The sequence below is a fragment of the Cnephaeus nilssonii genome (genome assembly GCF_951640355.1).
Source record: "Cnephaeus nilssonii genome assembly, chromosome: X".
Lineage (NCBI taxonomy): Eukaryota > Metazoa > Chordata > Mammalia > Chiroptera > Vespertilionidae > Cnephaeus > Cnephaeus nilssonii.
The window spans coordinates 15421579-15436975 of record NC_137071.1 but is presented as its reverse complement, the minus strand read 5'-3'; the positions used below and the strand labels follow the sequence as shown (position 1 = coordinate 15436975).

General features: G+C 40.5%; 1 pseudogene across 1 annotated transcript; it reads left to right on the top strand.

Annotated features, from left to right (window-relative positions):
• The first annotated feature begins 1123 nt into the window (after nt 1-1123).
• Nucleotides 1124-1984, top strand: LOC307096400 (RWD domain-containing protein 1-like; annotated as a pseudogene). Its single transcript has 2 exons — nt 1124-1581; nt 1808-1984. The product of its transcript is annotated as an RWD domain-containing protein 1-like (transcript).
• The last annotated feature ends 13413 nt before the right edge of the window (nt 1985-15397 follow it).

The following is a 15397-nucleotide window of genomic DNA, read 5'->3' as shown; positions in this document are numbered from 1 at the left end:
TTCAAAATTGTATTTTATACAAGTTACATATTAGTTATAACACAATACAAAATATTTACCAAAATGAATCATAAATGTGAGATATTTTTCTATGAATACTTTTGGAAGTACCTAGGGAGGGCAGTGTTAGCCAAAGTTAAGAAGACTGAAAAGCCCTTAATGCAGGTTTTGATCTCAATTATCTACAAGTTATTAATGATCAATGTGGAACCAACCAAATTTGTTAAGAATAAAATGCCATTTAGAATCACTTTGCATATATACTATGTGTCTAAAGGATTATTTTCTTTTAATAGCTAAATCTTAACCCCCGAAAAAGATAAAAATAGAGTGGAAATGGTGACAGGTCCTTAATTCTGATAGAACTCTAAGGTACTCTCTAATTATAATTCCAATTGGCCTATTATAGTAGGAACAAAAATATTGATTTTATTCATGCAGCTCATTATCTTTCTCTTCTCTATTAATATGAATGACTGAAGTTTGCAGTTTTCCCAACTCTTCAAAACATATTCTGGACATGGAATGAGGGTCAGTTTAGCCTTAGCATTCCTAAACTAGCCATGCTAAATCAAAACTCTATAGCTAAGGTGAAAAAAATGGGAATAATAGGGAATTTGTAATAGTCATTTAACTTTTGAAATATAAAAGCATTTTAGACTTTTCTTTAATTCCTATTATGCCACAGATAAATCTGTAGATGTTGGAAAATAAATATTTTCTTTAAGTCATACAGAGTCTCCAATAAAAAGGACCTCCTCCCCCCCACACACACACACACATATACACTAGTTTCACATAGTGATCTTTCTATTAGGCATTCTATAGTATGTTGATGGCCAATAAAATATTTTTATAATATGAGGTAAGCTTCTTCCTAGAGAAATGAAGAGAAAAATATGATTATTAGGTGGATAAGAAGTTAGTCATAATAATAATAGATGCCATTTACTGACCACTATCCGCAAAGGTCACAGAGCTTGAAAATGGGAATACAGGGGCTCTGGGCCTCCAGGTGGGACTGTGTGCCTGCACCCACCCGACCACTGCCCACATTCCCAGTGTGGTGATGGTCCCGGGGGCAGTCTGGGCAATCCATGGGTAGCAAGCAGTGAGGGTCACAATGACAGATGATAGCGAGTAGCAGCACAAGGACCTGGAGGCTCTGGAGTTCATCTACCCAGACTTCTTTACGGTATTAGCAAAAAATACTCCCAGCTTCACCATTACTATGACATCTACCTATTCTCCCAACAAAATCTAGAAGATAATGATGTCTCAGACATTTGAAATTATTAGCATTACAAGCAGAAGAAAACCTTGGTATGGTGAGGATCTTTACTTTAGTGACAGCTGTGCAAGAAAATTAATGATAGAGTGAGTCAAATTTAAAAACCAGAATCAAAAAGAAAGAAAAAGAAGCAGAAGAACCTGAAAAACAATTATTTCAGGGCACCCCTGATACAATTGGGAATTTCTTAAGTTGGAAAGCAAAGTCTCATGCAGAACTCTTGGAAATTAAAAAAAAAAAGAGTGAAAGTAGAAGAACAAGCAAGAAAAAATAAATTAAGCCCTAGCCAGTTTGGCTCAGTGAATAGAGCATAGGCCTGTGGACTGAAGGGTCTTGAGTTTGATTCTGGCCAAGGGCACATGCCTGGTTGTAGGCTCGATCCCCAGTAGGGGGCGTGCAGGAGGCAGCTGATCAATGATTCTCTCTCATCACTGATGTTTCTATCTATCTCTCCCTCTCCCTTCCTCTCTGAAATCAATAAAACTATATTTTAAAAAGAAATTAAGTGGGAAACAGCTATTTGAAACAGATCATAATGTTGACACATCTGATATTCAGTTCTTAGAGGATGCTGGAAATACTGTAGAGGTAGATGAGTCTGTGTTCCAGGAAATGGATGACTTGGGGCTGGAAGATGATGAGGATGATTCAGAATACAATCCTGCTGACCCAGAAAGTGACTTGACTGATTAATGGACTGCAGAGAGGCTTGACTGCCACAGCAACGGTGGCGACACTGGCAGACTGTTGATTTTCCTCTTTTTTTTTCCTAAGAAAAATAATTTTCAAAACAATATTCTTCAGACAGCTTTCATCATTGAACTTAATAAGCTGACCTTAAATTTTCAAATAAAAAAAAAAGTCAACGGGGCTAGAATAGAATTAACATTGTATTCAATTGCTGTTATCTACATTAATCAGAAATCTTTTTTTAAAAAATCCTTAAGAATGTAAAGAGAATTTATATTGGAAGAATGGAACCTTTTCATTTGTTTAGAAATTTTGAATTCCTTTTTCATTGAGATGACAGGTTTTATGTATATTAAAAAGATTACTTTTCAGCTCTTCAATTTTGAAGAAAATACAAAAGCACTTTTGCTTTTCCTATGCTTCAAACATCCTCTCTGGCCTTGCCCCTTTACCTTCTTTTTAAAATATATATATATATATATATATTTTATTGATTTTTTTACAAAGAGGAAGGGAGAGGGATAGAGAGTTAGAAACATCAATGAGAGAGAAACATTGAGCAGCTGCCTCCTGCACACCCCCTACTGGGGATGTGCCTGCAACCAAGGTACATGCTCTTGACCAGAATCAGACCTGGGACCCTTCAGTCTGCAGGCCAACACTCTATCCACTGAGCCAAACCAGTTAGGGTGCCCCTTTGCCTTCTTACTTTAGAAAAACCAAGGAATAAAATTCCCAGGGTACTCAAGTATTCTCATTGCTTGACAAGAACATAACTAAACACTAGTTTTGAGATCTATAAGAGCACATGGGGAAAACAGTGGATCAATAGGTAAATAATGTCTATATATATATATGTTCTTTACACCTATCCATGATCTATTTCTGTATATATGAACACACATTCACATACTAGAGGCCTGATGCACGAAGATTCGTGCAAGAATGGGCCTTCCTTCTCCTGGCTGCCAGCACCGCCTTCAATCTGGCTAGAGCTGCCTTTCTGCCTTCCCATGCTGCCCAGAGGCCTGGAGCGGCTGGGGGTGCGGAACACCTGTGTCCCACCCCGCCCCCTGCCACTTGGCGCCTGTGTATGCAAATTAACCCACCATCATTGTTGGGTTAATTTGCATACTCACACCTGATTGGCTGGTGGGTGTCACAAAGGTACAGTCAATTAGCATGTTACTCTTTCATTAGTGTAGATATAGACAAAGGAAGAGATTTTTTCTTAATTTTTTTGCTGTATTATATTTTCTGTATGATTTATTTTAAAACTTTCTATTATTGGATATTTAATAAAAGAGTGAATTAATTTCTGACATCTGTATATAGCTTGATTATTTCTTCTTGGGACTGAAGGCAAGAGAAAGAAGTCAAGGAAAAGGACATAGAATGAAGAAATGAAATTTGCTTCTGCCAAAGAACAATAATTGATTATGATAAATGAGATTTTGTTTCTCTTTTTAATTGTATCATATATGAGTATGAAAAGAAGCAAACTTAACATTTTGAACTTGATCTATTTAATAGAATATATCATTTATATTCTATTAAATTACAGAATATAAATGATATATTTCTGAAGGGGAAAAAATTGTAAAGTTAAAAATTTCTCCCAAATATCTTAGCATCTATAATTCAGAACTTCCACAACTACAACATAATTCATTTTCAACAAACCCATAGCAAAAATAGCAAATCTTGGTCTGCATACTTACAGGCTTCCTATCTAAATAACATCTGTAACAGTTCTACAGATGACCTCATTTTGAGAACTGACTTGGAATATTAAACTGTAGAAACTGCAAACAACTCCCAGCATCCCAAGTGATACATACAAGTGTGTGCTGAGTGGTTGAGTGGAAGGGGATATGACACACTGTTTTTGAACATGTCTACACCATTGCACAAATTATGACCTCTATCACTGCAGTGTTTCTGACTATTGGTTAAGGGAAAACAATCATTCTAGCAGTTTAAATTCTGTAAATATAGAAATACTTTAACAATGTGAAGTAACTTTAGACATTATGATGACAAATGTTTGGTTTGTTGATCATTTCTTTTCTTACTGTAAAATATAAGCTATGACCATCAGAAGATTTAGCTTTGTCAGAACTGTTGTGGGCCTTATAAAGGTATAATAATTAGAACTTTATATACATATATATACTTTTGAATCCTCACCCAAGGATATTTTTCCATTGATTTTTAGAGAGAGTGGAAGAGAGAGGGAAAGACAGAGAGAAATATCAATGTGAGAGAAGCACATGGATTGGTTGCCTCCTGCACAAGCCCCGACCAGGACCTGGACCAGGGAGGAGCCTGCAACCACAGTAGTGCCCTTGACCAGAATCAAACCTGGGACCCTTCGGTCTGCAGGTCAATGCTCTATCCACTGAGCCAAACCAGCTAGGGCTAGAAGTTGATATTATGTAACTACTAGAGGCCCAGTGCATGAAATTCTTGCATGGGGGGGAGTCCCTCAGCCCAGCCTGCACCCTCTCGCAATCTGGGACCCCTTGGGGGATGTCTGACTGCCGGTTTAGGCCTGATCCCTGCTGCCGGACATCCGGCAATCGGACATCCCTCTTGCAACCTGGGATTGCTTGCTCCTAACTGCTCACCTGCCTGCTCGCTCCTAACCACTCACCTGCCCACTCGCTCCTTACTGCTCGACTTGCTGCTTCTTAGCCTTGCCTTGGAGGCGGGAGAGGCTCCCGCCACCACCACTGTGCTAGCCATCCATGAGCCCAGCTTCTAGCTGAGCAGTGCTTCCGATGTGGGAGCACACTGACCACCAGGGGGCAGCTCCTGCATTGAGCATCTGCCCTTTGGTGGTCAGTGTATGTCATAGCGACCAGTTGTTCTGTTCGTTCCATCATAACAGTCACTTAGGCTTTTATTTATAGAGATGGAACATCAAATAATTTCCCAAATAATATGTAGACCCTTGAATGTTGATATGGCCCCTCTCAAAAACTAAAGTATAAAATGCATTAGGCTCATGGTTTCTTTGTTTTTTAAAACCTGATAGATTCTTCACTCTTTTTCCATACAGAGCTTTCCAAATTCCAGGTTTGCCTCCAGAAATAACTATGGATGCATGGAATGTGGTGTCTGCATCCACTCAAATTGTGCTGTTTGTTTGTGGTTCTGTCATAAACATGAATGAAATCAAATCTGAACTTGGTTGGATTCTACATTTGTAGCCAGAAATTAATGAATCTAGACTAGCCTCCTTTTATTTTACCCTAGCCCAAACTTCTAAAGTCTTTTTTTCACTAGTTATCTACTTCACACAGGTAGTTTTTGTTTCCTAAAATTCTTGATAGGAATAGTCAAATCCATGGATGAGTCTATCCAGGTTGCTACTAGAAATAATAAGTATGGATCATTTTCCTAATATATACCTATATTTTCCAGCATATAAGATGACTATTTAACCCAGGAAAATCTTATACGCCCAGTCATCTTATACACCGGAAAATACGGCACTTATCCCAGGCATAGCCTAGGCAGATATTGATTTCTATTACCATATTTTCCTGTGTATAAGACGACTGGGCATATAAGATTTTCCTGGGTTAAAAAGTCGTCTTATATGCCAGAAAATATGGTACCTGCAAAAATAACCAAAGCTGTGAAAATAATACAGCTGTATTCAATTATATCAAGCAGGAAGTCTCACTGTTTTCAATCAGACTATATAAGTCATTTAATGATTACTTGTATCCTTTCCCCAGCCATAAACATGATTCTGATTATCTCTAGTTTGAAATGCTCCTGGGGAAATTTCTTTCAGTGAGCCCCAATCCAATCCCTTTTCAGAAACAATCAATTTCTTTTTCTTTTCTCCCTTTCCAAACATTTGTATGGACCAAAGTGACACAAAGATACATGACAAAGGGTTTTCCCGTTGCTGTCATAGCTCATGGAAGATGCAATTTGATGTATGTATGTATGTAGTGTTTTGGATATTGAGAGTAGTCATTTAATGGTTTCTGGAGATAATCCCATTTGAATTTGTATAGGATGCTCTCCTAAATCCAGTTTTATATGGTTCGTGATTACTTTACAATGCCTTTTTATACTTTGTTTACCAAATATTTTTACAACAGGTGTAACCTATTTTTTTCCCTAAATGCTTGCTACTTGAATTGTGGAACACACACCAGGAGCATCAAAATTTCCTAAAATTCATAGAAATGTAGACTCTCAGACCTTGCCCAGATTTACTGAGAATCTGTGTTTAAAAAAAAAACAACCACAAAAAAAAACCTCCTCAAGTGATTCATATAATACGCATATTAAAGTTTGAGAAACTGTTCAAAAATATTTTCTAAAAGTAAAAACAACATTTTATCCTACTTTGCATATGATATACTCACTACTCTTCTTTTTTTTCCTACTCACTACTCTCTTTCATCTTTGACTGGATGCTAGCTCTTCAAATTACTTGAAACATACCCTAGTTTTCTTGCTTTAATTCTACCAAATTAAAAAGTTATCTTCTCCACACAAATACTTTTTCTACATTTACATTTGACATTTTATTTTCTGGGTCTAGAGCCACACTCTCACATACAGTAGGCACCAACCACATGTAGCAATTTAGAGTTAAATAAAATAAGATACAAATTAAGCCCTGCCAGTGTGCTCAGTGGTTGAGCGTCGACCTATGAACCAGGAGGTCAATGTTTGATTCATGATCAGGCCACATGCCCAGGTTGCTAGTTCGATCCCTAGTGTGGGGTGTGCAGGAAGCAGCCGATCAATGCTTCTCTCTCGTCATTGATATTTCTATATCTTTCACCCTCTCCCTTCCTCTCTGAAATCAATAAAAATATTTTTAAAATACAAATTAAATTAAATTTTAGTTCCTCAATCTCTGTAGTCATATTTTAAAGTACAGATTGAATGTTGGATAGTGCAGATATTGACCATTTACATAATCACAAAAAGTTCTATTGGACAGTAGTTGTTTAGAGACTACCATATTCCAAGTTAGGCTTTGAAACGGTCAGTTACAACACCTTCCAGATCAGACTGGAAGCTGCAGTGAACCAGGATCACCAGTTGAAAGAGAAAATCTATTGAAGTCAAATCTATTCCCAGTGCACTTGGTCTATTTCTGAAATATCAAACTATTTCATGCCGGTTAGAAGTGTAAGAAGAAAAGTAGAATAAAATGCTTCCTCTGCTCACATTCCTCTACCACAGTGGTTCTCAAATTATCCACGGGGGGGGGGTAATTTGATTTTTAAGGGGGGCAATTGGTGAATGAGTTCTTAACAGTGAATATTTTGCATTTCTTATGGTCTAGGGGCCTCATATACAGTATATAAATATATATTGTGATATATTTATGCATTTCACTTCTCTATTATGTGTTTTGAAACTTTACTTGCTATTTTTCATATCACTTCATATTATTTTTTAACAATTTCTTAGTGATTTCTTCCTCAGTACTTCAACTGTCCTTTCGTTCTTTTATTTTTCTTTCATGGATGCCATGTTCTTTGGAATCTTGTTTAGACCAAGTTAATGGCCTTTTAGGCTTCCCCCCTGTGAATAGGAGTTCACTTTTTGAATAATAAGAATTATATGTCACAGGGTTGGCATCAGGATTTTAGAGATGCTTAGGTGGGGCATGGCCAAAGGAAAGTTGGGAACCACTGCTCCACAATTATACAGAGATCATAGCAAGAGCATTCTACTGAAATGGGAGACTTGGAAATGGGAGCAGAGACTCCGGTTCCCAATCAATCACTGAATGTATGAGACTAGGTAAATTACTTAACGTGTCCAAGCTTGGGTGTATTTATCTATACAATCAGGATATTGCATTTGGTGACCTTTAGGTTCCCCTCCCTTTCTGTGATTCTCAAGACCATGAATTAGAAACTTCTAGTGCAGCTACCCCAAATCAGCCCATTATTACCATGGATATCATTCAATGAGGGATGTGCATTTGACGTATATCAAACACAAGTGCTAGGGTTACATATAATTTTTTGAAGTATCTGCTTTCAAGGAAATGATCATCTAGAGGGGTGATCCATAAAGTAAGTGCTTACACCTCAAGAGAGACCAAGTTGATACACAAAACTAAAGGAATGGTATGTTAAAATTACACTCTATATTCATTGTTTAGGATGCATATATGTGAGTGAAATATTTTCAAGGGATATATTTATCAATATATATATACATGTAAACATATGCACAATAATGCATACGTTTATTAGAAGTACATGTTAAGAATGTTTTAAACTTTACCCAGCCAGTATGGCTCAGTGGTAGTCATGTTTGACCCATGAACCAAGAGGTTGCCAATTCTATTCCTGGTCAGGGCTCATGCCCGAGTTGCAGGCTCGATCCCCAGTATGGGACATGTGGGATGCAGCCAATCAACATTTCTCTCATTGATCTTTCTGTCTCTCTATCCCTCTCCTTACCTCTCTCTCTAAAATCAATAGCTAACATTTTTTTTAAGTTTTAGAAGTTTGGAGAGCACTTGCTTAGAGAAGAGGTAGACAGGAAAATAATAATACAGAAGATGTGAGAAAGAACTGCTTTAACGAGAAAATAGGATTGATTCAATAAGTGCACAGAAGAGGGCACATAACAATGAGTGGGGGTCAGGGAAGGACAGCTTTTCAGAAGATGTGATCCTTGACTTGAACCATTAAAGTTAGGCACAAACATTGTCTGGGAAGAATCAGTGGCATGTACAAAGGCACATGTACTCTAACCAACATTAGGTAATGTAAGAACCACACTGGTTCAGTGTGGCTGTAAGCTATCTGTATGAAGGGGTGAGAAACAAGCCAGGAGAGGAGGCTATAAGCTATAAAATTATATTGTTCTAGTAGCCCTGTGCATGAATCTGTGTACCAGTAGCTCGCTGCCGCCCTCCTGTAGCTCTCTGCCTCCCACTTGCTTACTACCCTGCTCCCTCCTGTAGCTCTCCACACACTGCCCCGCACTCCTGTAGCTCCTCCCATCCCCCTCCCCCTCCCCCCTCTCATAGCTTGCTGCCTTACCCCCTCCTGTAGCTCTCCACCACCCACTTGTAGTTTGCTGCCCCACCCACCTACAGATCCATGATCCAGTTGTTACGTGGTTGGTCATTATGCCTCATGGCGCAACGGATAATTAGCATAGTCCTCTCTTATTATATAGGATAGTTTTCCAGAATAAAAGGAAGTTTCCATTTTAAAATGTTTCTCAAAGTGTTTCAGCTGTCATCTTTTCTTTGGCCAAAATTAATTGTTTCTTAAATATTAATTTTATAAATTGGGATTATATCTATATTACTTTTTAATCATTTGAATCATTTCCAAACTTCTACACAGAAAAAAAGGAGCACTGTGAAAACTTTACAGGTTTCCATGTTTTATTAAACTAGTTCAAGTTTAGTGCAAACACTGAAGAAAACTGGAGACCTCTGGAAATTTCTAAGACTTTTCCAAATGCTTCCAAACATAGATGTATTTGAAACAGTAGGCACTCATCATAGTTAATCTTTCTAATTTCCAGTGATCAGCATTATTTTTATTTTCACACTCATTTTTATTATTTTTGCAATCCTAATGTTTAGAGAATAAGAGATAACCTAGGACTATGACCTTGATTTTTCTCAGGAAAAAAAGGAAAAATTAGGATTTTTCTACACCATGTTATGCGACTTACATTTAAGAAAAATGGTTGTATGTTTATAATACCAATACATAGTCCAGTATATACCAATAAAATATAACTATTATCCAGAATAACTTTATTAACCTATTAATTTACTAATTACTGTTAAAATCATTAATTTAACAATTGCGAAAATCAGGGAAATTTCAAAATAGATTTATGTTTAAATGATCTCATAAGAAGTTATATTTCCCTGGGAATATATTGCCTACTCATCTGAAATACTTAAGTTTATTTAAGGCATCAGGGTACTAGATGGTTAACTTTTTTCTGCCAGACCATAAATAGTATAAGAAACACCATTACATTTACTGTTTTATTCCCTTCACTGGTTGTAGAGCTCTGGGCTTGGAAACTTAACTAAAAAGCACATGATCGAAATCAGATTAAGACTTAAATTGCCTATTTTAGTGGGGGAGAGGGGACTAATCACATTCAATTCACTCTTAGGTTTGTATTGCAGAGGAATTATATCTACCTAAAGACCCTGTTAGGAAAATATCCACTACTGATTATTTCTAATTTTCAGGCATATTGAAAATAATAGTAACCAACTCTAAATATTATACTTATTAATGAGGTTCCACAAATTTTACTTTAAACTGTATGAAAGACATATGTATTGTAGACTATGAGATCAAAAATTGTATCAATTGTGAATTTGCATCTCAGCAGATTTCTTAAATAACTGGGAAAGTATTTTATCCTGAGTTCTGTCAACTTAGTTGACCATGAAAAACAACCTTTTTGTGATATTTTCTATTGATTAAATTCAAATAGAGTAAACAAAGAAAAATTTCCTTTCAGAAATTGTTAAAGAACCGTTGCAACTATACTACTTCTATTATTGATTCTAGGAGTAGCAAAACTCCAAAAATGCTGATGAAGGAGAAATTCTTTAAACCTTGCTTTATATGGCATATTTCCTTGTTTGTTCTCTATTTTACAAAATTGTTTGAATATCAAAGCACTTTTTAAAATATATTTTATTGGTTTTTTACAGAGAGGAAGGGAGAGGGATAAAAAGTTAGTAACATCTATGAGAGAGAAATATCGATCAGCTGACACCCACACACCCTTTACTGGGGATGTTCCCACAACCAAGGTACATGCCCTTGACTGGAATCGAACCTGGGACCCTTCAGTCTGCAGGCTGGTGCTCTATCCACTGAGCCAAACCAGTCAGGGCTCAAAGCACTTTTAATTATGAAGCAGAAGAATGAAATGCTGCTGAATAGTTTTTTGTTTTTTTTCAGCTTTCTGTTAACAGTAGATGGATATTAGGGAACCCATAAAATTTTACCAAATTCACATCTACATTGATGACACTTACCTTAGATTACAAGCTCTAAAGAGGAAGATGTTGATAGATCCTCCCTTCCCCCACCTGGTGGGCAGAGTATGAGGTAACCTGCAGCCCAGAAATACCTGAGTGCCTAACCATGTACCTTATATGGACTATACATTGAACCACCAATCAGCACCTGCCAAATACCCTAAGCCTTTGTCCCTAAGTACCTGAGTGCCTAACTATGTACTTTATATGGATCATACAGTAAGCCACCAATCAGCACACACCGAGTACCCTAAGCCCCCATTCCTTCCCATTCCTCCCCTCAGAAGGAGTGCTCACCTCTGCACGGGTTGCTGTTCTCCCCTTGTGAGACAGCTCAGCAGGTCTTTCTCCTAATAAAGTCTGTAATACCTGGTTTTCGGCTCCCAACTGATCTTTCATTCTGGTGCCGAAACCCGGGAGGGGCAAATGGGGACGCGGACGAATCCCCAAACCTTATCCCGAGCATTTCAGGGAAGCAACTTCCTGACTTTGCTTGGTGGTGCGGTTCTGGGTTAATTGGCCCATCCCAGTCCCCTCTCGAACCCTGCTGAACCAGGACCTGTGGGGATCTTTTCACCTCCCGCCCTCCGGTAAGCCTTCGGCCCAACTTACCCCCACACACTTTTTTTCTCGCTCCCTGTGACCTGGAGAGGCATTAGGGGCTCAGAGTTTCCCATCTACTCGGCTACTCATACTACGAAAGCCCAGGCACCTAGCCGGGAATACCCTTCTACTCCATAGGAAAAGTGTCTCGCGGTGACGATCTCAGAACCTTTTCTCAGCTCTGTCTCTCTACAGGTTGGGTGAGGGGAACAGAAGGATGCTCCTTGTTCCTTCCCCAACTTCTGATAGCCCTTCCCTCCAGTCATGGGAACCTCTCAATCCAAACCCCCTCAAAACACACCCTTAGGGTGTCTCTTCGCCAATCTCTCGATCCTTGGTCTTTCTGGCTACATCAAACAAAAGAAGCTCATTTTTTTCTGTAACACTGCCTGGCCACCATACAAACTCGATAATGGCTCTCAATAGCCTGAAAACAGCACTTTCGATTTCAATATCCTTTGAACCTAGATAATTTCTGCCACCAAACAGGGAAGGCCTCAGAGATCTCCTACACACAGTCTTTACTTTTCCCCCGGCTCCCGCCCCTCGCTTTGCTCCTCAAGTTCCACCCATCTCATCCTCCTCGCAAAGTCCCCTTCGCCCCCTCAAACCCGTCCTCAGCCCCTTTCTCTGTCTTCTGACACTTTTGACCCAGCCGATTATTCCTCTCCAACTCTCCCACCAACCTCCACCCCCTTATAATCTTCTCCATCACCTGCAGTAGATTCCCAAAACCCAGATCCTCTTAACCAGCAGCCACCTTCTCCCCAGTCCCCGAGAGCCCAAATCCTGAGAACGTGAGCTTCAAACAGCCTTTCCCATCTAACACTCATTCTCAGGCCACCCAAAGACTGCCTTCCTCAACAGCCTCTTCTATTCCCGCGTCCATTCTACCCTTGAGGGAGGCAGCAGGAACTGAGGACATAATCTGAGTCCACATCCCATTCTCTATGTCCAGCCTCACACAGATTGAGAGGCATCTCAGGTTTTCCTCCACTGACCCGACCACCTTTGCTAAGGAGCCTGACCCAGTCCTATGTCCTGACTTGGCATGACATCTATGCCCCCTGTCCTCCTCTATAGAAATTTACCACCTTAGACCCCACCTCCCCAGAGGGAGCACTTCTTCTAAACACCCATTTTATATCCCAATCAGCCCCCGACATATGCATAAACTTCAAAAAATAGACACAGGTCCACAAACCCCTCAAAAAGATCTCGTTAACCTGGCCTTTAAGGTCTTTAATAATAGAGACGAGGAGACCCAAATCCAAAAACAAAGGCAAGGTCAGGCCAAGGCTGAGGCCCAGAAGGAAGCCTTCCAGCTCCTAGCCACCACTCTCATGAACCCCAAACCAAGTGCTGGTCTTCCAACCGTGGGTAAGTCAGGGGCTAAGCCTCCACAGGGCCCATGCTTCAAATGCAGCAAGGAAAGACACTGAGCCAAGTCCTGCTCAAACCCGAGACCCCCGCCTGGGCCCTGACCAAGGTGCGGAAGGGAAGGCCACTGGAAGTCAGACTGTAGTCTTGCCCCTCCAGGTCGGACCTCAGCCAGTCCAGCAAGGCCACCCTCTGGATCCAGTTTGGCGTTCCCAGGCCTCCTGGGACTGGCCACTGCAGACTGAAGCTGCCCAAGCCCTGACAGGGCCCCACAGACTTACATCACCAGGACAGAGCCTCGGGTAATGATTGTGGTGGCAGGTAAGCCGATCTCCTTTTTAACTGATACTGGGGTCACTTATTCTGCCATCCCCAAATTCAGTGGGACCCTTGTCCACTCCTCAGTCTCTATTATGGGGGTTGATGGATTAGTCTCACAGCCATTAGCCACCTCACTGCATCTTACTAAATACACTGCATCTACACTGCATCTTACTAAATACCCCCATTCATTCTTTTCTCATTCTACTTTGGTGCCTGGCCAGGGCTACCATGCATCCCCTCATAAAGCCCAGTTGTCCCAAACCACAGTCACCTACCTCAGTTTCACTCTCTCACCCCACAAGGCCGAGCCATTCCTTGGACTGTAAATGCCTTATCTCCTCTATGACTGTCCCCTCCTCTGAACAAGAAATTTTCTCCTTTCTCACGCTCACTGGATACTCTTGCCTCTGGGTTTACAACTTTAGTCTTCTTGCAAAGCTCCCCTATGACATGACATGGTGAAAGGACCCCCTCACTGTGCCTTTAGATCCCAAGGCCAACATTCTCACCCCTTTAATGCTCTGAAAACTGCTCTGACCTCAGCACCTTCTCACCCCGCGCCCCCCCCCCCCCCCCCCCGCCCACTCCACCCTTCCCAAAGAACAACTTTCTTGACTGCACAGGCTCATGGTACTTAACAGTCTGGCTATTATCAGAAACAGCTCATTATCTCCCAAACCTTAGCATGTTATCTCTAGGGAAAAATGCGGCAGTTTTGAATCCAAGCGGCTAGAGGCCTGGGAACAGGCTTCGGGGCTTGCTCCCTTCTCCCCCTGCCTTTTCTCCAGCCTCATATACCTATACATAATTTTCCAAAGTCTTTATTAACTTAAAGACTTTGGAGCATTGCTGGGTTAGATGATAAACTTCTAAATATTTTTAAATAGCATACAATACTGAAACATTGGTTGCTAGACATGTTTTAATTTGCCTGCTCTTAGCTTTTATTACAGAAGGTCTCTTATACTTTGTTGAATGTATATTTTCTGAGTGCAGTGTCTGACTTCTTATCCAACCATCTAGGTCCCTGGCTTCCACTACTCCTTCCTTCCCTTTCACTTTTCCCTTGGATTACAGTCCATTCTAACATTCCCTCACACTTTCACTGCAATACAATCTCAAACACTCATCTGTCACCCCTTATTGGTAGCGCCATGGTGACTACCCTCTCAGCTTGGAGCGTGGAACTGGGAAAGGGAATTGCATACCCTTTAGTCCACCTCTTATCCTTACACCTTTCAGCTTGTCTCCATGATCAGGGCTTTTTCTTCCTCTGTGGGGAAAACACATACATCTGTCTCCCCATCAGCTGGACAGGAACCTGTACTGTCATCTACCTCTCACCCACAACATCATACCCCACTTTGGCTTTCCGATGTCTCTTCAATCTGATAATGGCCCCGCTTTCGTCTCTCAGATAACGCAGCTGATCTCTCAAACTTTAAACATCAAATGGAACCTCCACATCCCCTACCAACCTCAGTCTTCAGGTAAAGTAAAAAAGGCCAATCATTTCTTAAAAACACATCTTACCAAGCTATCCTTAGAGCTCCAGATGCCTTGGACTAAACTACTCCCCCTGGCACTAACGAGACTGAGGGCCATGCCACGACAACCACTACTTCTAAACCCCTTCGGGATCATGTATGGACGGCCTTTTGTCCTCCAAACCCCGGAGGACAATTCCCCTTCCCCGGGAGACTACTTCCCTGCTTTTGCCCATATGAGGGCACTCTTACAACAACACGCTGATAATCTCCCCCCCCCCCCCCGTCCCTTTCCTACAACTTCTACTCATCTCTCAGTCCTCCCCCAGGACTTGGTCTATGTCAAGAAAAAAGGAAAGGCATCCTTTAACACCCACATGGGAGGGACCTTTCCCAGTCATACTATCTACCCCTACGACAGCAAAGGTACGAGGAATACACCACTGGTATCACCTCTCACACATTAAGCCATACAAACCTCTACACAAAACACTACCTTCCTACACTTCTACCCCCACAGGACCTACCTCTCTCAGGCTCACCAAATGTCTCCCCACCATCCCCGAAGAAAACTCA